This window comes from Macrobrachium rosenbergii, chromosome 37, assembly GCF_040412425.1.
Source record: "Macrobrachium rosenbergii isolate ZJJX-2024 chromosome 37, ASM4041242v1, whole genome shotgun sequence".
Classification (NCBI taxonomy): domain Eukaryota; kingdom Metazoa; phylum Arthropoda; class Malacostraca; order Decapoda; family Palaemonidae; genus Macrobrachium; species Macrobrachium rosenbergii.
The window spans coordinates 604,575-620,750 of record NC_089777.1 but is presented as its reverse complement, the minus strand read 5'-3'; the positions used below and the strand labels follow the sequence as shown (position 1 = coordinate 620,750).

Sequence of the window (16,176 nt, the reverse complement as noted above, 5' to 3'; positions counted from 1 at the left end):
CCCCACAAGGGGAACTTACTGACAACCAAAGTAGGGATTCAGGCGCAAGCTTGACTTCTACCACAAGTGCCAGTCAACCTCCCGTGGCGAGTGAATGCACAGCCCCACCTGGCCAACCCCCCCATCCACCCAAATGATCAACTCATTCATTTCCCATCTTCCTGATTTGCCACGGATACATTAGATATAATCTCTTGGAATACTTTTGGCCTCAAGACAAACATCCCTCCCCTAAACATATTCTGAAAAAAACTTCAAAGGCATCATCACATTACAAGAAACGCTCCTCTGACCTCATGACCTTGCCATCTGCGATTCAGTGCGTGAAGACTTCAGAGCTTTCTCGACCTCATCGATGCAAGTTACAGATCACATTGTAGCCAGTCACCCGAAAGGGGGCCTTTCTTTCCTGTGGCACAAATCGTTAGACAATATGGTGAATGTGTTGACCTATAGGAGTGATAGATTGCTGGGGCCTCTAAGATCCTGATAATGTCTATATGCCATGGGAAAAGAACAATAATTTTGATCAATACTGCCTGATCCTAGGTGAGTTACACAGCATTACAGTATTCACGATTCTACTGCTGATCACATTTGTATAACTGGGGACCTTAATTCTCACACCACAAAACAATTTTATAACAAACTTGCTTCTGTCAAAATCATGCTCTCCAAATTAGCAATGTAATGCTCCTCCCTCCCTCCCTCCTCCTACAGACAATCTCCGGTTTACGACGGGCTTGGCTTACGACATTCCGAGTTTACAATGCTTTTTAAATATATTCATAAAAAAATTATTTCCTGGGCTACAATGCATGTTACAGGTTTACGACACTGACAATGCCAGTCCGATGGAAGAAATATGGCTCCAGAATGGCAGAGTGGTCAATTTTGGAGGGTTTTCTGTTGAAAAACTCAATGTAAATGCAGGATAAATTGTTTTCAAGGCACCAAAAGGATTAAAAGTAAGGTTTTCTTACGATTTTCAACAGTATTTCGGATGACACCAGTCCGACAACGGTCGGAAGAAATATGCATCAAAAACAGCAGAACGGTCAATATTTGGAGGGTTTTTATTATGAAAAACTCAATATAAATGTAGGATTTGTTGTTTTCAAGACACCCAAAGGATTAAAACTACAGTTGCCTTACGATTTTTTACTGTATTTCGGGTGACGCCAGTCTGACGACGATCGGAAGAAATATGCATCCAAAACAGCAGAACAGTCAATATTTGGAGGGTTTTTATTATGAAAAACTCAATATAAATGCAGGATTTGTTGTTTTCAAGACACCCAAAGGATTAAAAATTAGGTTGCCTTACGATTTTCGACGGTATTTCGGGCAATGCCAGTCCGATGACGATCGGAAGAAATATGCATCCAAAACAGTAGAATGGTCAATATTTGGAGGGTTTTTATTGTGAAAAACTCAAATATAAATGCAGGATTCGTTGTTTTCAAGACACCCAAAGGATTAAAATTAAAGTTTTCTTATGATTCTCGACAGTAATGTTTAGGATGACTCGGTCTCCAACGCATACAATGGAAGAAAATTTACATTCGCAGATTTTTTCATTGAGCAATATTCATTAATATTCACTGATTTTTACTTTATTTTCATGACAAAATACATTTTTTATTACAAAAGAATTATTTACTAATTTTAAAATATTAATATTAACCCTTAAACGCCTACTGGACGTATCATACGTTGACTAAAATTGTCTGTTGGGTGTCAAGTGGACGTACCATACGTCGACTACATAAAATTTCAACCTTCGGTTAACTTTGACTCGACCGAAACGGTCGAAAAACGCAATTGTAAGCTAAAACTCTTACATTCTAGTAATATTCAATCATGTACCTTCATTTTGCAACAAATTGGAAGTCTCTAGCACAATATTTCGATTTATGGTGAATTTTTGAAAAAACTTTTCCTTACACAATGTGTAACTCAGCCGAAAATTTCAGAAATTTCTTTTGTCATTTTGTCGTAATTTTTGCACTGTTTTATATTAGCCGTTACATAAAGTTTTATATATGAAAATGTGCGTAATTTCATGTAAAATACAGCAAAATACAACCCATGGTTGTAGCTTTAATCAGTTTGGAAATATTTTCATATAAACCACGATAACTGCTAAAATTTCAACCTTCGGTCAATTTTGACTCGAGTGAAATGGTAAAAAACACAATTGTAAGCTAAAACTCTTACATTCTAGTAATATTCAATCATTTACCTTCATTTTGCAACAAATTGGAAGTCTCTAGCACAATATTTCGATTTATGGTGAATTTTTTGAAAAAAGCTTTTTCCTTACGTCCGCGCCAGAAATTCTTTCATAAATCACGTTGTCGTAATGTTTGCACCATTTTATATTAGTCGTTACATAAAGTTTTATATATGGAAATGTGCGCAATTTCACGTAGAATACAACAGAAAATAACTCATGGTTGTAGCTTTTATCAGTTTTGAAATATTTTCACATAAATCACGATAACTGCCAAAATTTCAACCTTGGTCAACTTTAACTTGACCGAAATGGTCAAAAATGCAATTATAAGCTAAAACTCTTACATTCTAGTAATATTCAATTATGTAACTTCATTTTGCAACAAATTGGAAGTCTCTAGCACAATATTTCGATTTATGGTGAATTTCAAAAAAAACTTTTTCCTTACGCTCTGGCGCAGTAACTCGCCGAACATCTCAGAAATTCTTTTAAATCACGTTGTCGTAATATTTGCATCGTTTTACATTAGTCGTTACATAAATTTTTATATATGAAAATGTGCGCAATTTCATGTAGAATACAACAGAAAATAGCTCATGATTGTAGCTTTTATCAGTTTTGAAATATTTTCACATAAATCACGATAACTGCCAAAATTTCAACCTTCAGTCAACTTTAACTCAACCGAAATGGTCGAAAAACGCAATTGTAAACTAAAACTCTTACATTCTAGTAATATTCAATCATTTACCTTCATTTTGCAATAAATTGGAAGTCTCTAGCACAATATTTCGATTTATGGTGAATTTTTGAAAAAACATTTTCCTTACGCTCTTTGTGGTAACTCGTTGAACATCTCAGAAATTCTTTTGTCACGTTGTCGTAATATTTGCACCGTTTTATATGAGTTGTTACATAAAGTTTTATATATAAACATGTGCGCAATTTCATGTACAATACAACAGAAAATAACTCATGGTTGTAGCTTTTATCAGTTTTGAAATATTTTCATATAAATCACGATAAATAGAAAAAAATTCTACCATACCATGGTCAACTTTAACTCGACTGAAATGGTGAAAAACTGCAATTGTAAGCTAAAACACTTACAGTCTAGTAATATTCAATCAATTAGCTTCATTTTTCAACAAATGGGAAGTCTCTAGCACAATATTTCAATTTATGGTGAATTTTTGAAAAAACACTTTTTACGCCCGCATGTTACGAATTCATGCATCATTTTGTGATAATATTTTCTCTGTGTTGCTTTGATCGTTTTACATTTTGTTATATACCAAAATCATCGCAATTTAGTGTACAATACAAAGAAAAACAAAATAACCTGTTAGCTTTAACCATTTTGCTCACAGCGTGATTTGTATAAAATTATATATGAAAAATATTTTTTGCGCTGTCATATATTTCAATATTTATATATGATAATGATATTTTTTTTCATTTCTGATGGTTGCATACTAAACTTCAGGCAATGACAAAAAAAGGAGCCAAAAATGAACTCTTAATCTTAAAAACTAAGCGTGCTGTAATTTTTTGAAAAATACTTTTTTTCCGCTTCGGCACTAACTCCCGAACACCGCCAGCATACGGGAGACGTTTTTGTAAATAGAGGCTCGGCGTTTAAGGGGTAAGGTAACCACAGCAAAGTATTGATAAAAGTTAAACTAAAATCCCATGAAATCATAAAACTGCTTACCGATGCAATCACTTCATTCAACCTCTCTCTCTCCTCGAATAATTCACGAATAATTTAGCTTTTGAGATTTAAGTAAGGCCAACCGCCAATATCCCTCTCTGTACTGCATATATCCTTCAAAGAAATATTGATTACTGTATATAAACATAAAAATATACTAAAATCTCATCATCGCTTGTGTGACAATTTTTTTTATTGCTTTGATGTAGGCTTCTGACGATACAGACTCGGGGGACTAGAGGTAGCCAATAACAGAGCTCGTAGCAACTCCCCCTCTCCATGACGATATGCTATTGGCTGGCAGGACTGACAGTAGCCAATAACAACTTGTAACAACCCCCTCTTCCCCTTCTCGCCCTCCTTGACAACATGCTATTGGCAGGAAGGGTGGGATTTTAACCAATCACAAAGCTTTGTACCTCACGGGTTTTGTATACACTATAAAGAGGGTGCGTAGTATTTTTTTTTCTCTCTCTCTCTCTCCGATGTGAGAGAGAGAGAGAGAGAGAGAGAGAGAGAGAGAGAGAGAGAGAGAGAGAGAGAGAATGATGGCACAAGAATTTTCTAACAAATTTGTGGGAGATGATGACTAACCACGTTTGTATGATAAATAAATGACTTACCTAATAATAAGTGCTAATTTTCAGATATTAATAAGATAAATAATAATAATATACTGAAATTACAACATTTATGCATTTTCAAAGTAAATTATTTCAATTTTTAAACAAAGAAATATCACACCCTGTCTTTTGCCCAAAGCTTTGAAGGTATGGGGGAGGGTGGAACTATCAAATTACATCTTTTGAAGACAAAGAAAAAACAAATTTTTTGTTGTTGTCAGTCGCAGTAAAGAGAAATGGATTAACATTCCTCAAGAGATTAAAGAGGTAAACCTCTCTCTCTCTCTCTCTGGCTGGCTGGAAAAGGGTACTAATGTTTAAGATAGACATTAATAATATAATTTCAAAGATTAATACAGTAGTACTAGGATAATAATTTAAGCTATATTTGATGTAGGATGACACTAAAAGTAAAAATGAGACTAAAATTCCAAGTCTTTTTCTGGTGGATAAGTGGTCTCTCTCTCTCACAGGTTACGTCATTTTCAAGATACCCATAGGATACTCAAAGGATTAAAAGTAAGGTTTTCTTACAATTTTTTGATGATTTTTCCGGTTTATGATGATTTTTGGCTTACGACACGTCCTCAGAACGGAACCCCCATTGTAAACTGGAGACTGCCTGTATACCTATATACAAAATAGAACGGACACAATTACAACCTCCTGGCTGGACCACTGCATCACATCCCCAAAACTTCATGATTCTATTGTGACCTGCAACATTCGCTATGATCACATTTCCTTACAGACGTCATTCAGTACCCCACCCCTCCCTACCATGAACCCCCTAACTGATCGCCCACCTGCTGTTAACTGGGATTTCAAAAACCAACAGAAAACCAGATCCTTTAGGGAAACCACGGAAACCAGGCTGTGGTCAATAGTTCAACCGGCAGATGCCTTACTGTTCACTAACCCAAAATGTAGAAATGACCATCACAGAAGAGATCTAAAAGAATTCTATTTGAATATAATTTCTGCTATGCTTGCCCCCGGCAGGGATACCCTTAGATCTTGTCAAGGCAACTCTTGTAATATACCTGGATGGAATGACTTGGTTAAAGATCTATATACACACTCACAAGAAATGTTTTACTGTTGAGGCAAAATGGTTGCCTGAGGGAAGGACACTTTGCACTGCTAATGAGGCAGGCAAAAGCACAGTTCAAACTTGCCCTTAAGCACTGCAGACTGCATGAAAAGCAACTAAGAGCTGATGCAATGTCTAGAAAATTAGAATCTGTTGATTACCCTCATCTTTGGAAAGACATTCAATCCCTAAATCCCAAAACTAAAAAGCTATCACAGAGGTAGGAGATGCCATTGGTGATGAGGCTATTGCAAGAATGTGGGGTAATCACTTCAGCATTAACCTGAACTGCATAAACGATCAAGACTCCTGAAGGGATGTAGATAACCTCCTTACTGATAACATTGTTTCATTTCGCCGGTTGTATAACACCGGGTAACATCAGCAATGCCATAAACAACCTACCTAGTAATAAATCGCCCGGCTGCGATGGCCTACCTGCTGAAGCTTTCAAATTCTGCCATCCGATAATTTACATGTTGCTAGCTGCTCTATTCAATGCGTGCATAATTCACCAGTTTCTCCCAGACTCCCTACTCTTAGTTCACTTAATACCACTAATAAAAAACAAGCTAAAGGATGCAGCTGACCCTGACAATTATCGCCCAATTGCAATTACTACAACTGCGTTAAAGATACTAGAGTCCATTCTTCAAGTGAGATTTCTCCCCTTTCCACACACTACTGACAGCCAGTTTGGCTTTAAAGTAAACCACTCAACCGACACCTGCATCTACATCCTGAAAGAATTGCTGAACTATTATCTATCATCAGCCTCTCCTGTTTTCATATGTTTTGTAGATGTGAGAAAAGCATTTGACAGAGTAAACTACCTGAAGCTGCACAAACGAGGCACACCTCTATATCTAATTGGCATTTTATGTTTTTGATTCTCCACACAGCAATTCTGTGTCAAACGGGGTAGCGTATTGTTGTACACCTTTGGCTCCATAAACGGGCTCTGGCAAGGGGACGTTCTCTCTCCATACCTGTTTAACACATACACAGAAACCCTGAATGTCAAACTGAACTCACTCTCAATTGGATGCACTATCAACAAAACAATAAACAACCTCTGTCACACTGACGATATGGTTCTGATTTTCCTATCAGTGCAAGGTCTCCAGAGACTCATCGACACCTGCCACCAATACAGTATGCAGATGAATTTGATATTCTATACAACAAAACCAAGACTAAGTATAAGTCACTGCTCCGGAGATCGCTTAAGCATACAGTAAACCCCCCATACTCGTGGGGGATGCGTACCAGCCCCCCGCCCGCGAATAGCTAAAACCCGTGAATACTTAGAACCCTTCTAAAAACACTTAGAACTGCCTATTTTGATAGTTCAAACACACACAAAACAAACTAAAAATGCTTATACAGGTATTATCCTACTTACGATGGGGTTAGGTTCCAAAAAAAAAAACCATCGTTTGTGGGAAAAAACGTAAGAAATACCAAAACGTATCTCGAAAATAGCCTAGCCTACACTAGGGTATTTGGTGACATGTACTGTATACATATATGGTAGCCTAGCCTACACTATAAAATATACTTTTTACATACACGGTATAGTAATTATTAACATCAGCTAATTCTGGAGGTTCATGCAAAGTGACTTATGATAATTCAGTACAAAGAGAAACTGAATAACAAACAAGAATTAGCTTAGCCTACACTATGGTATACTGTTTACATACACGGTAGCGTAGCCTACATTATGCTCTCTGCTATGTTCACATATCGTATTATACAAACGTCAACATAACGAATATGCATCTTTTCCATGGATCTTTTAAAATGTTATGCCTTAATTCACTTTATCCAATAATATTGTATATATTCTTATATTGCTTTTGTATCATAAACTGCTAACATAGCGATCAATGTTTTGGTTTGGAAATGTTTACGTGGTGTTTATTTCGCCACATTTAACTCATTTCTGAGCACTTTTCTTGCTTCTAGTTAGCGTAAATGTATCTCTAGATACTTTATTTATATGAGGCAAGGTTATTTTTCGTTATACGAAGTGTTTTTAAGTAGAAATATAGCTAAAATTCGTCTCATTGTGAAATTAATTCATCTATTATTTGCATTAGTAGATGACGATGGCCATTTGGGGCGTTTGTTTTGTGTAAAAAAAAATCAAAATTCCGTTCGCTATTTTCACTTGATTTCATCATAACACAAGCTTTACGTATTTATCGTTTATCAGCGTAAAAATAACAGCAATGTGTTCTTTCATGCATAGTAGTTTTGATTAAAATACTTTCTCTCCCATTTTAATTACGATCGAGTTTAATCCATGTTGCTGATGCACGATAATTTACAGTATAGTCATTAGCAGCCTGAACATTGTTTTCTCAGTTTCAGCTACAACTTGCAGCTTAAATTTAGCAGTATATTTCCTTGCCGATCTTTTATCCATACCAAATACGGGTATAATGTAAAAATATATTAGTCCTGTTCTACTTAACGTCAATTGTGCTACAACGTACGGTAATTGTTTATTACCGTACAATGGTTGAAGTACCAGGTAAAAGGCTTTTGTTATCCGATTCGGTTATAAGCAAAACAACAGTTTCTTGGTCGGTTGTTTATGGCTGTACGCACTGACACAAGAGTATAACTTTACTAACAATACTTTTATCATTCTCTTCTACTTTTTTTAACTAGAAGATGGGGATACTCAAAAATGTCTATTGTAATTTGGTCTCTCTCACTGCCTGATTACACTGCTGCCTGCGCTCGTGCGAAATTTAAAAATATTTTACAAATAATATTGTGGTACTGGTATTATTTGCTTACCCCATTGCAAAATCGAATTATCGTAACTCAAGCATTACCCAAGTATTGTAAAAGCTTTATCACAAAAAGTGCATTTAGTCATGAAAATGAGCTGAAAATACAGTATTAGGTGAATATTTCTCAGTGAAAAAATACTGTGAATTGGTAAATTTTCCACAAATAATTGGTAGATACATTCCAAAGAGAAATCCGTGAATATGTGAGTCTGCGAATCGTGAGAACGCGAATCTGGGGGGTTTACTGTATTGCAGAACCACAAATTTTCCTCGGAAATTGTCATCTGGAATTCATGCATGAATTTCCGTATTTGGGCCACATTATCACAGACGACCTAAAAGATGCAGCAAACATAGAAGAGGCATCGTAAACTATGTGCAACTGGCAAACATGATTGCAAGAAGGTTTGCCTTCTGTCACTGAGACACAAACTGATACTCTTCTGCTCATACTGCTACAGCATATAAGGATGTTCCCTTTGGACGAACTATACCTGTGAGACCATGAGACGTATCACTGTTGTCCACAATGACATTCTGAGGTGCCTCACAAACACTTCTCGCTATCACTCCACCATGCAGATGTTCATAGAAAACCACCTGGATAATTTGAAAATCATTGTGAGGCGAACAATGTCTAGTCTGATCAACCGACTGAGAAACAGCAGCAATTCGCTCATACAAAGCATCCTAAGCAGCGAGGCAAGAAGAAGACCTTAATTGTGGGAAAGATGGGATAATGAGGAGTCTGTTCCTTAAATGACTTATTCTCTATTTTTGCAATTATGAAGCGTCATCTCTAGACTCTGTCATTATTATTATTATTATTATTATTATTATTATTCTACATTTCTTGTTATTATTGGTATTTTTCCTTTTTATTATTACTGTGATTAATATCACTGTAGAGTTTTGCAATTTTCAATTTTCGTTTTAGCCTTCTGAACTGACTTCTGTAACCACCTAAGGTTACTGAAATTAATTGTCTGCAATATGAATTTTTAATTGTTATCATTTTAAATATTTTTTTACTATTATTCTCCATATATAATTACTGTCATTACCGTTATTATGAATTCTATTTTTTATACTTCTACAGCAACTGTCTGGATACTGCCAATTTTATTTTTATCACGTTATCTTATGTATCTAGATTGTGTGTTTTGTATTTGTATGTTCCCTGAGCTGAAATAAAGGATATTGACTGATAATGACTGCTTGATTGACTGGCTTCTGCAAGGAAGGCTTGGTGAGGACATCTTAATGGTACGTGCCAGAAAACGAACGTTTGACCAAGGCCTAGACTGGGCCTCTGTCTGCTGCTACAATAGGGCTGAAGCTGGAGGGGAGAGACCAACTTGGCGCCAAAGGTGGCCAATTCCTTAAGGCGTTTAGTTAACTCGGGCAAGAGGTCCTGTGTGGACTTCTTTTTGAAGGTCTACTTTGGACCCTCTTTTTGAAGGTCCAAAGCTATCTCGTTGACGGTGGACTGGGGAAAAAGATGAAGGGGGCCATGAGGAGAGAAAAGAAGAGCCGACTTCTGTGAAGAAGTAACCCCCATGGTGGTGAATGAACACCAAAGCTCCCTCTTCTCAAGAATCCCCATAGCGAAGAGAGTGGCCAACTCCTGGGAGCAGTCTCTGATGCTCTTGTCCGTGCATGAGAGGACACTAAGCCAGTCTGCAGCACAATCTTCTGGTAAAGAAGAGCAGTCCTGAATTTTCCTCGCAAGAGCTCCCACTGACCAGTCTAGAAAACTCAGAAACTCAAAAACTTTAAATATGTTTTTGAGAAGGTAATCCAACTCCGCCAACGAGAACATCACCTTCGCCGAAGCAAAAACTGACCGCTGTGAAGGGTCAATGTGTCCGGAGAAGTCCCCTTGGGAAGAGGCAGAGGCTCCCAAAGGTGGAGCTTCTCCTGTGGCATAGGACAAAAACCTCCTGTGAGACAATTGGGAGGGAGGAAAACTACAGGATGCCTTTTCTTGCTCTCTCTTCTCTCAGAGCCAACCCTCAATCTCGTTCAAAGCCTTCCTTGAAGAGGATGAAAGCACTATCTTAGGGAGCCTGGAAGAGTCAACAGGTTTGTTGCTCATCAAGAAGGCGGAAGCAGGTGAAGCCAGGGGCACTGGAGAGAAAAAAATCAGGGAAGCTTAGCATTAAATATAGCAGTAAGGCTGCATAAGCTGAGGAAGCAGTACCCTGATCTAAGTCGTCGTCTTCTGACAATACGGAGGACAAAGACAATTCAGTAGAAGCCTTGGCTGCGGAAGGAGCCTTCTTGAGCGGTCCCAAAATAACATCAAGTTGATGCTGGATGGGTCTTAATGCCGGATCAAAAACTGCAAGTGCCAGAGTACCTGAGGCCGGCAGCTGATGAAGAGGCACTGAGTGCACGGACTGGCGCTGGGCACTTGGAAGTCGCATCGAGTCCACGCAAGGCTCTGATGGGTACTCAGGCGCTGATGGGCGCTGCTGAGCACTCGGGAGTGGAAGAAGTCTAAGACTAGTCTCAGAGGATGAAGGAACTTCTCTTCCAACAGTTAGTTCAGACAGCCATCACTGTAGATCCGACTTAAATCCAGGGCTTTGGGAAAAAACGATGGTGTCCGGCTACGTTTCCCTGTCCCAATTGATTTGTGTTCAAAACATTCGAGCATTTTTTCCTTTGAAGGGAATCTAAGAAGTCAGTCGTCCAGGAAAAACTGATGTTCATGGCCAGAAAATGAAGACAAATGTAAGAGAAGCGAGGACTCGAGAGAAGACTTGTGCCATGGAGGCCGAAGCCTAGATCCCCGAACTGGAAGATCTGTCTTGTAAGACAGACCCGAGACACCCTCCAAAGTCTGGACATGGACATGAAAGGAAGTATCCTGCATATCCAAGGTCTCCATCCAATTGTCCTGGAGAATGGACAACAGGACTGTCTGGTTCATCTCCGTCTTGAACTTAGTTCTCCATTCACAGAGAAAACGGGAGCTATGGACCATGCAGGCTTGCTGATGACCCTGTGGACTAGTAAGCAACCGAGTGAACTTGCAGATCATCATGCAAACTCACAGACAACTTTATGGACTAGTTGCGGACTCTGCTGACTCTTGACAGCCATGCAGACACATGGACATCTGTGAGGGGTTGACTTCTTATTTGGACTTGATAATGCCTTGTGTGGACTCAACGACACCTCATACAGACCGAAAACCTGTGGAACTGCGTGGTAGGCTAAGTTTGGGTTTGTATGATGAAATTTGTTTTTTTTTTAATGCTTTTTGTATATTTTGTTCATGAATGTGACAACCGAGCATTAAATCTTTGTTTTTTTCTTTTTTTACTTGCAGTTTGCTGAGTGTGTCGGAATGGTGTGACTTGCTCCCCTTCAACCCAAGGTGTAATCGGCTGCCTACCTTGTGGTGGCAGCATATGGAAAAAAAAAAAATTATAAGAGAGGGCACTTACTGTGGTAGGGTTGTTGAAATTAGTGAAAGGGATAAGACAGAGAAGTGATAAGGAATGTAGTGTGTGAAGCTGCCAGACTGCAGGAAAGAAACATAAACACTTGGTCAGGCTGCTCTTCTTCCTGTTCCTCCATGCATGACTCTAAACCCTAAAAGGTGCTGATCTTGACACATTTAGTGGAAAGAAAGTTCGACGAAATCCACAACTGATTGATGTTGAGCAAGTTAACTCCCAACCTGAAGAAGTCTAAGAGACCATAGTTGGTGGCGGAACACTACAGATTTAGGTTAAGAATTAGGTTTAGTGTTCTTTTAGGTGGTTGGGGTATATTAAGACTGAAATAGTTTAAATTACAGTTCTTTAGGTTAAAGTTCTTTTGACAGAAGGGTGGGGAAACTATAGGATAAAGACTGAGTAGAATAAGGTTTGATGAACTATAGTGATAAGGTAGATAAGTTTCTGTTCTGTAGATTAAGATTTATTAATCATATTAAGGTGTTTTGGTCATTGTAGTATTTAAGGAAATAAATTAGGTTAAGGAAAATCAGGAGTTTTTTTTAGTAACCTCTGAATTTGTTCCCATCATTCTATCCAATTGTGTAGCTTGAAGAAGCCCCTACAACTGTACATGGTGGAAACTAATATCTGGCACACTTATAAAAGGCTTGAAAAATCCATAAGAGACACAAAAGCCTGGGCACAGGATAACACTAGCTTTGTCCAAAAACAGGAGTGACGAATTCTTCTGCAGTCAGACACAATCCTTTAAACAGAAAAAATAGTCTGTGAGCGGGCACTAGGCGTCAGTGGCGGGAGCCTAGTACTGGCTAGATAGTGCTGACGCTCTAGAACAGGTGTCGAGCATTCAGAAATCTGCACCAGGCGCCAGGAAGTTGGCACCAGGAGCTCAGAAGTTGATTCCAGGTGTTTGGGAATGGGTGCCGCTAGGGAGCACTGGTCTAAGAGGACTCAAGGTACTTTCTCCTCTAGCTTGGAGCCCAAGTAAGGTCTTCCAACAAAAGAATGCTCAAGAGAGAAGGTATTGCCATTTGAAAGGAAGTTGGACAAAGGAAGAGACAGTGGGAACCACAGCAAAACTGCAGGAAGGCTGTGAGATGAAGCTAGCCTACTTATTGCTTGACAGGAAGCGGAGAACGGCAACCGTCGACTGCGTGTATCTTCAGCAGTCATGAAGAACCAAAATCATTACGGCGCTTTCTGTCTGAGCTGGAAACCTTGGAACTGGATGATCGAATTGCAACTCTCATATGAAGTCTATCTAACTTGACAAACGTCTTGGTGGACGACAAAAGTCCCCAGTAGACTCATCTATTAATGTTCCGAGTAAGAAGAAACAAGTAAATAATACGCCAAAGTTTCTTCGGCTCAATCGAGTTTTCTGTACAGCCACTACAGCATATAACCAAGGCCACCAAAAACAGATGTATCTTTCGGTGGTCTCAGTATAATGCTGTATGAGCCACGACCCATGAAACTTTAACCATGGCCCGGTGGTGGCCTACCCTATATCGTTGCCAGAAGCACAATTATGGCTAACTTTAAGCTTAAATAAAATAAAAACTACTGTGGCTAGAGGACTGCAATTTGGTATGTCTGATAACCGGAGGGTGGATGATCAACATACCAATTTGCAGCTCTAGCCTCAGTAGTTTTTAAGATCTGTGGGTGGACAGAAAAAGTGCGGACAAAAAAAGTGCAGGCAGACAGACAAAGCCAGCACAATAGTTTTACAGAAAACTAAAATGGGGATAGAAATTAGCGGACCGTCTGAAAGTAGCTATGATTCTCTAGGCAGATGGAAAGCCATAAAATTCCAAGAGTTGAGACTGAGGAAGAGATGATGTAGGTCTGTAGGCAAAAATAACAGGGCTGGTTGCAAATGTGTGGCTCTCACAGTAGTAAAGGAGCACCAAGCTCTCTCTTCTTGAGATTCCAAAGAAAACAGTGGAAGTCTCTAAAATCCATCTCAACTGTCCTGGTCCATACAGGACAGGACTAAGAGACAATCCAAAGCTATGTTTCTCAATAAAAACTTGGGAGTCCTCTACCTTCTTAGCCAGTGCTCCTGCTGCCAGTCAAGAAAAAACCTTTTACTTCAAAAATCCTGACTAGATCTTTGACACAGAGGTCTAGTTCTGTCAAAGCACCAGAGGGAGGAAAGTCAAAAGACACTTGTCTTGCTTCCTTTTCAACAAAAGTCAAACTTCCAACTCCCTCAGAGACTTTTTGGAGGATTAAGAAAATGCCAGAGGTGGGAGATTTCTTCAACAAGCTCATAAATTCTGGACAAACAAAAGTCCCTGTCTGCAAAGGTGGAACAGACTAAAGAGAGTCAAAACGCTTGTGAGCAATTTGTATGGCGCTCAGAGGTGGGAACACAGAAGAGTTGGCACCTGGTGATCAGGGACTGGCGCCAGCCACTTGAAAAGCCAGAGCCAGGAATTCAATCGGAGACTGGCGCTCAAGAAGGAACAACAGCATGTTCTCAGCAAAGACGGGCGCTGAGTACTAAAGAGGAACTGGTGCGACACTAGAAGGCTGGCACCAGGTGCATGAGAGCAGGCAATGAGAGCTCTGTAGGTTGGCGCCGGGTACTAAAGAGAGTGCCCAGCGCCCAGGAACTGGTGTTGGGCTTTCGGGAATAGGCGCCGAGAGAACAGGAACTGGCGCCAGACACTAGTAGGATGGGCATTCAGGAAGACATCAACTTGACGAGTGAAGATGACACTACACACCTATCAAGGCGCCTTTCCAGTGGCTGTCTAACACTACACATCCTTCAAGACGCCTTTCCTGTGGCTGTCTGCCAATACCTGGGATTGTACTACAGGTTCGACTGAGGGGGCAACAACCCGTGGGCAAACCCCACCGACCTCCCTTGGACTTCCAGTATGCCTCCTCCCAGGTTTAGGGGAGTCTGACAGGGACTTTCATCTAGGAGAGTCGGCGGAATGAGCAGTCAGCTCAACCACTACAATACATCAAGACGCCTTTTCAGTGGCTGTCAGTCGATACCTGGGAATGTGCAACAGGTTCGTGAGGGGGAGCAACTATCTGGGGGACTTCCCACCAGCCTCCATTGGACTTTCAGTATTATTCCTCCCAGGTTTAGTAGAGTATGACAGTGGTTTAGATCTAGGAGAACCGGCAGGTTGGATAATCACCCCCTCCACTGCACAACACTTCACTGTTACAAGGTTAATTTTCTGTTAACCCAGACAAGACTGGCAATGGCATGGGAAGGAAATGAGGGAACCAGGCACGGGAGCAAGTGGATAAAAAATAATAGGAGGGCTAGTAGCAGGAGAGAACAAATGGATGCGAGAGCTAGCACCGGGCGCTGGGTGCTCTAGGTTGGCGCCAGGCTGTAGTTGGCACCAGGAGAACTAGTAGCTTGGGAGCTGGCAGGCACTTCTGGGAGCTCGTAGTATGAGCTGGCACCAGGTGAGCTGGAAGCCAGGTTGGTGCTAAAAAATGAGGAATGCTTCACGATTTGCATGTCATCCTTGCGCAGGGGCCATGCTAATCTTCAATGTATCATTCCGATTTCAGTATATGCACTGCCAAAGCAAGTACCAGAGCACAGTTCTCGGCTGCCGAGAATGTCTTCTCTTCCTAAAGCTCATCGCAACCAAACCTTAAGCATAATTTCTCTCCTACTACATCTCTGCCCTTACACTATGTCAGTTTTGCAAAGGAAAGTGTGATAAGCAGATGTTTGATCTTTGTTGCAAATTTGCTACAACATTAAAAAAATTGATGAACTTGAATCAACTTAAAAATAACAAAACAAGAAAAAACTGATCCTGACAGTTTTCAGCTTGAAGGCTACTCAGAAAAAGTGGTAATACTTCACCTAAATCCAGTTATACAACTGGAAAAACATGAACAAAGCTGCTGCAAGTACTCAACGTTTACATCAAGCATGGCAGAAACAGAATGAGGTTGACTGCTAAGTTGTTCCTAGCGTTCCCATTAGTGGGCGGGACTGGTCACCTACCACAATCGAAGTGTTACCGTGAATTCTGAATCTAAGCTGCCGCACCAGTTATAAAGTATAGCTATGTAATTACTTGGTAAGTTACTTATATAAAACTAAATCTTTTACAATGCAATTCTTTGCAAATCAAGGGGCATGAAAAAACAGTAATGCTGTATTTCTGAATGAAAATGTTCCATGGAGTTATCTAATTTCTTCTTCTAAGCATATAGATTAAA

At 39.7% G+C, this 16,176-nt stretch overlaps 1 protein-coding gene and 1 non-coding gene across 3 annotated transcripts in view; both read right to left on the bottom strand.

The window, feature by feature from the left end:
* LOC136825236 (cytoplasmic 60S subunit biogenesis factor ZNF622-like) overlaps positions 1 to 16,176 on the bottom strand; it is a 405,172-nt gene that overhangs the window by 152,604 nt on the left and 236,392 nt on the right. The window lies entirely within an intron of this gene.
* Positions 15,429 to 15,534, bottom strand: LOC136825543 (U6 spliceosomal RNA). Its single transcript, XR_010849368.1, has one exon. It is a non-coding gene; the product is annotated as a U6 spliceosomal RNA (small nuclear RNA).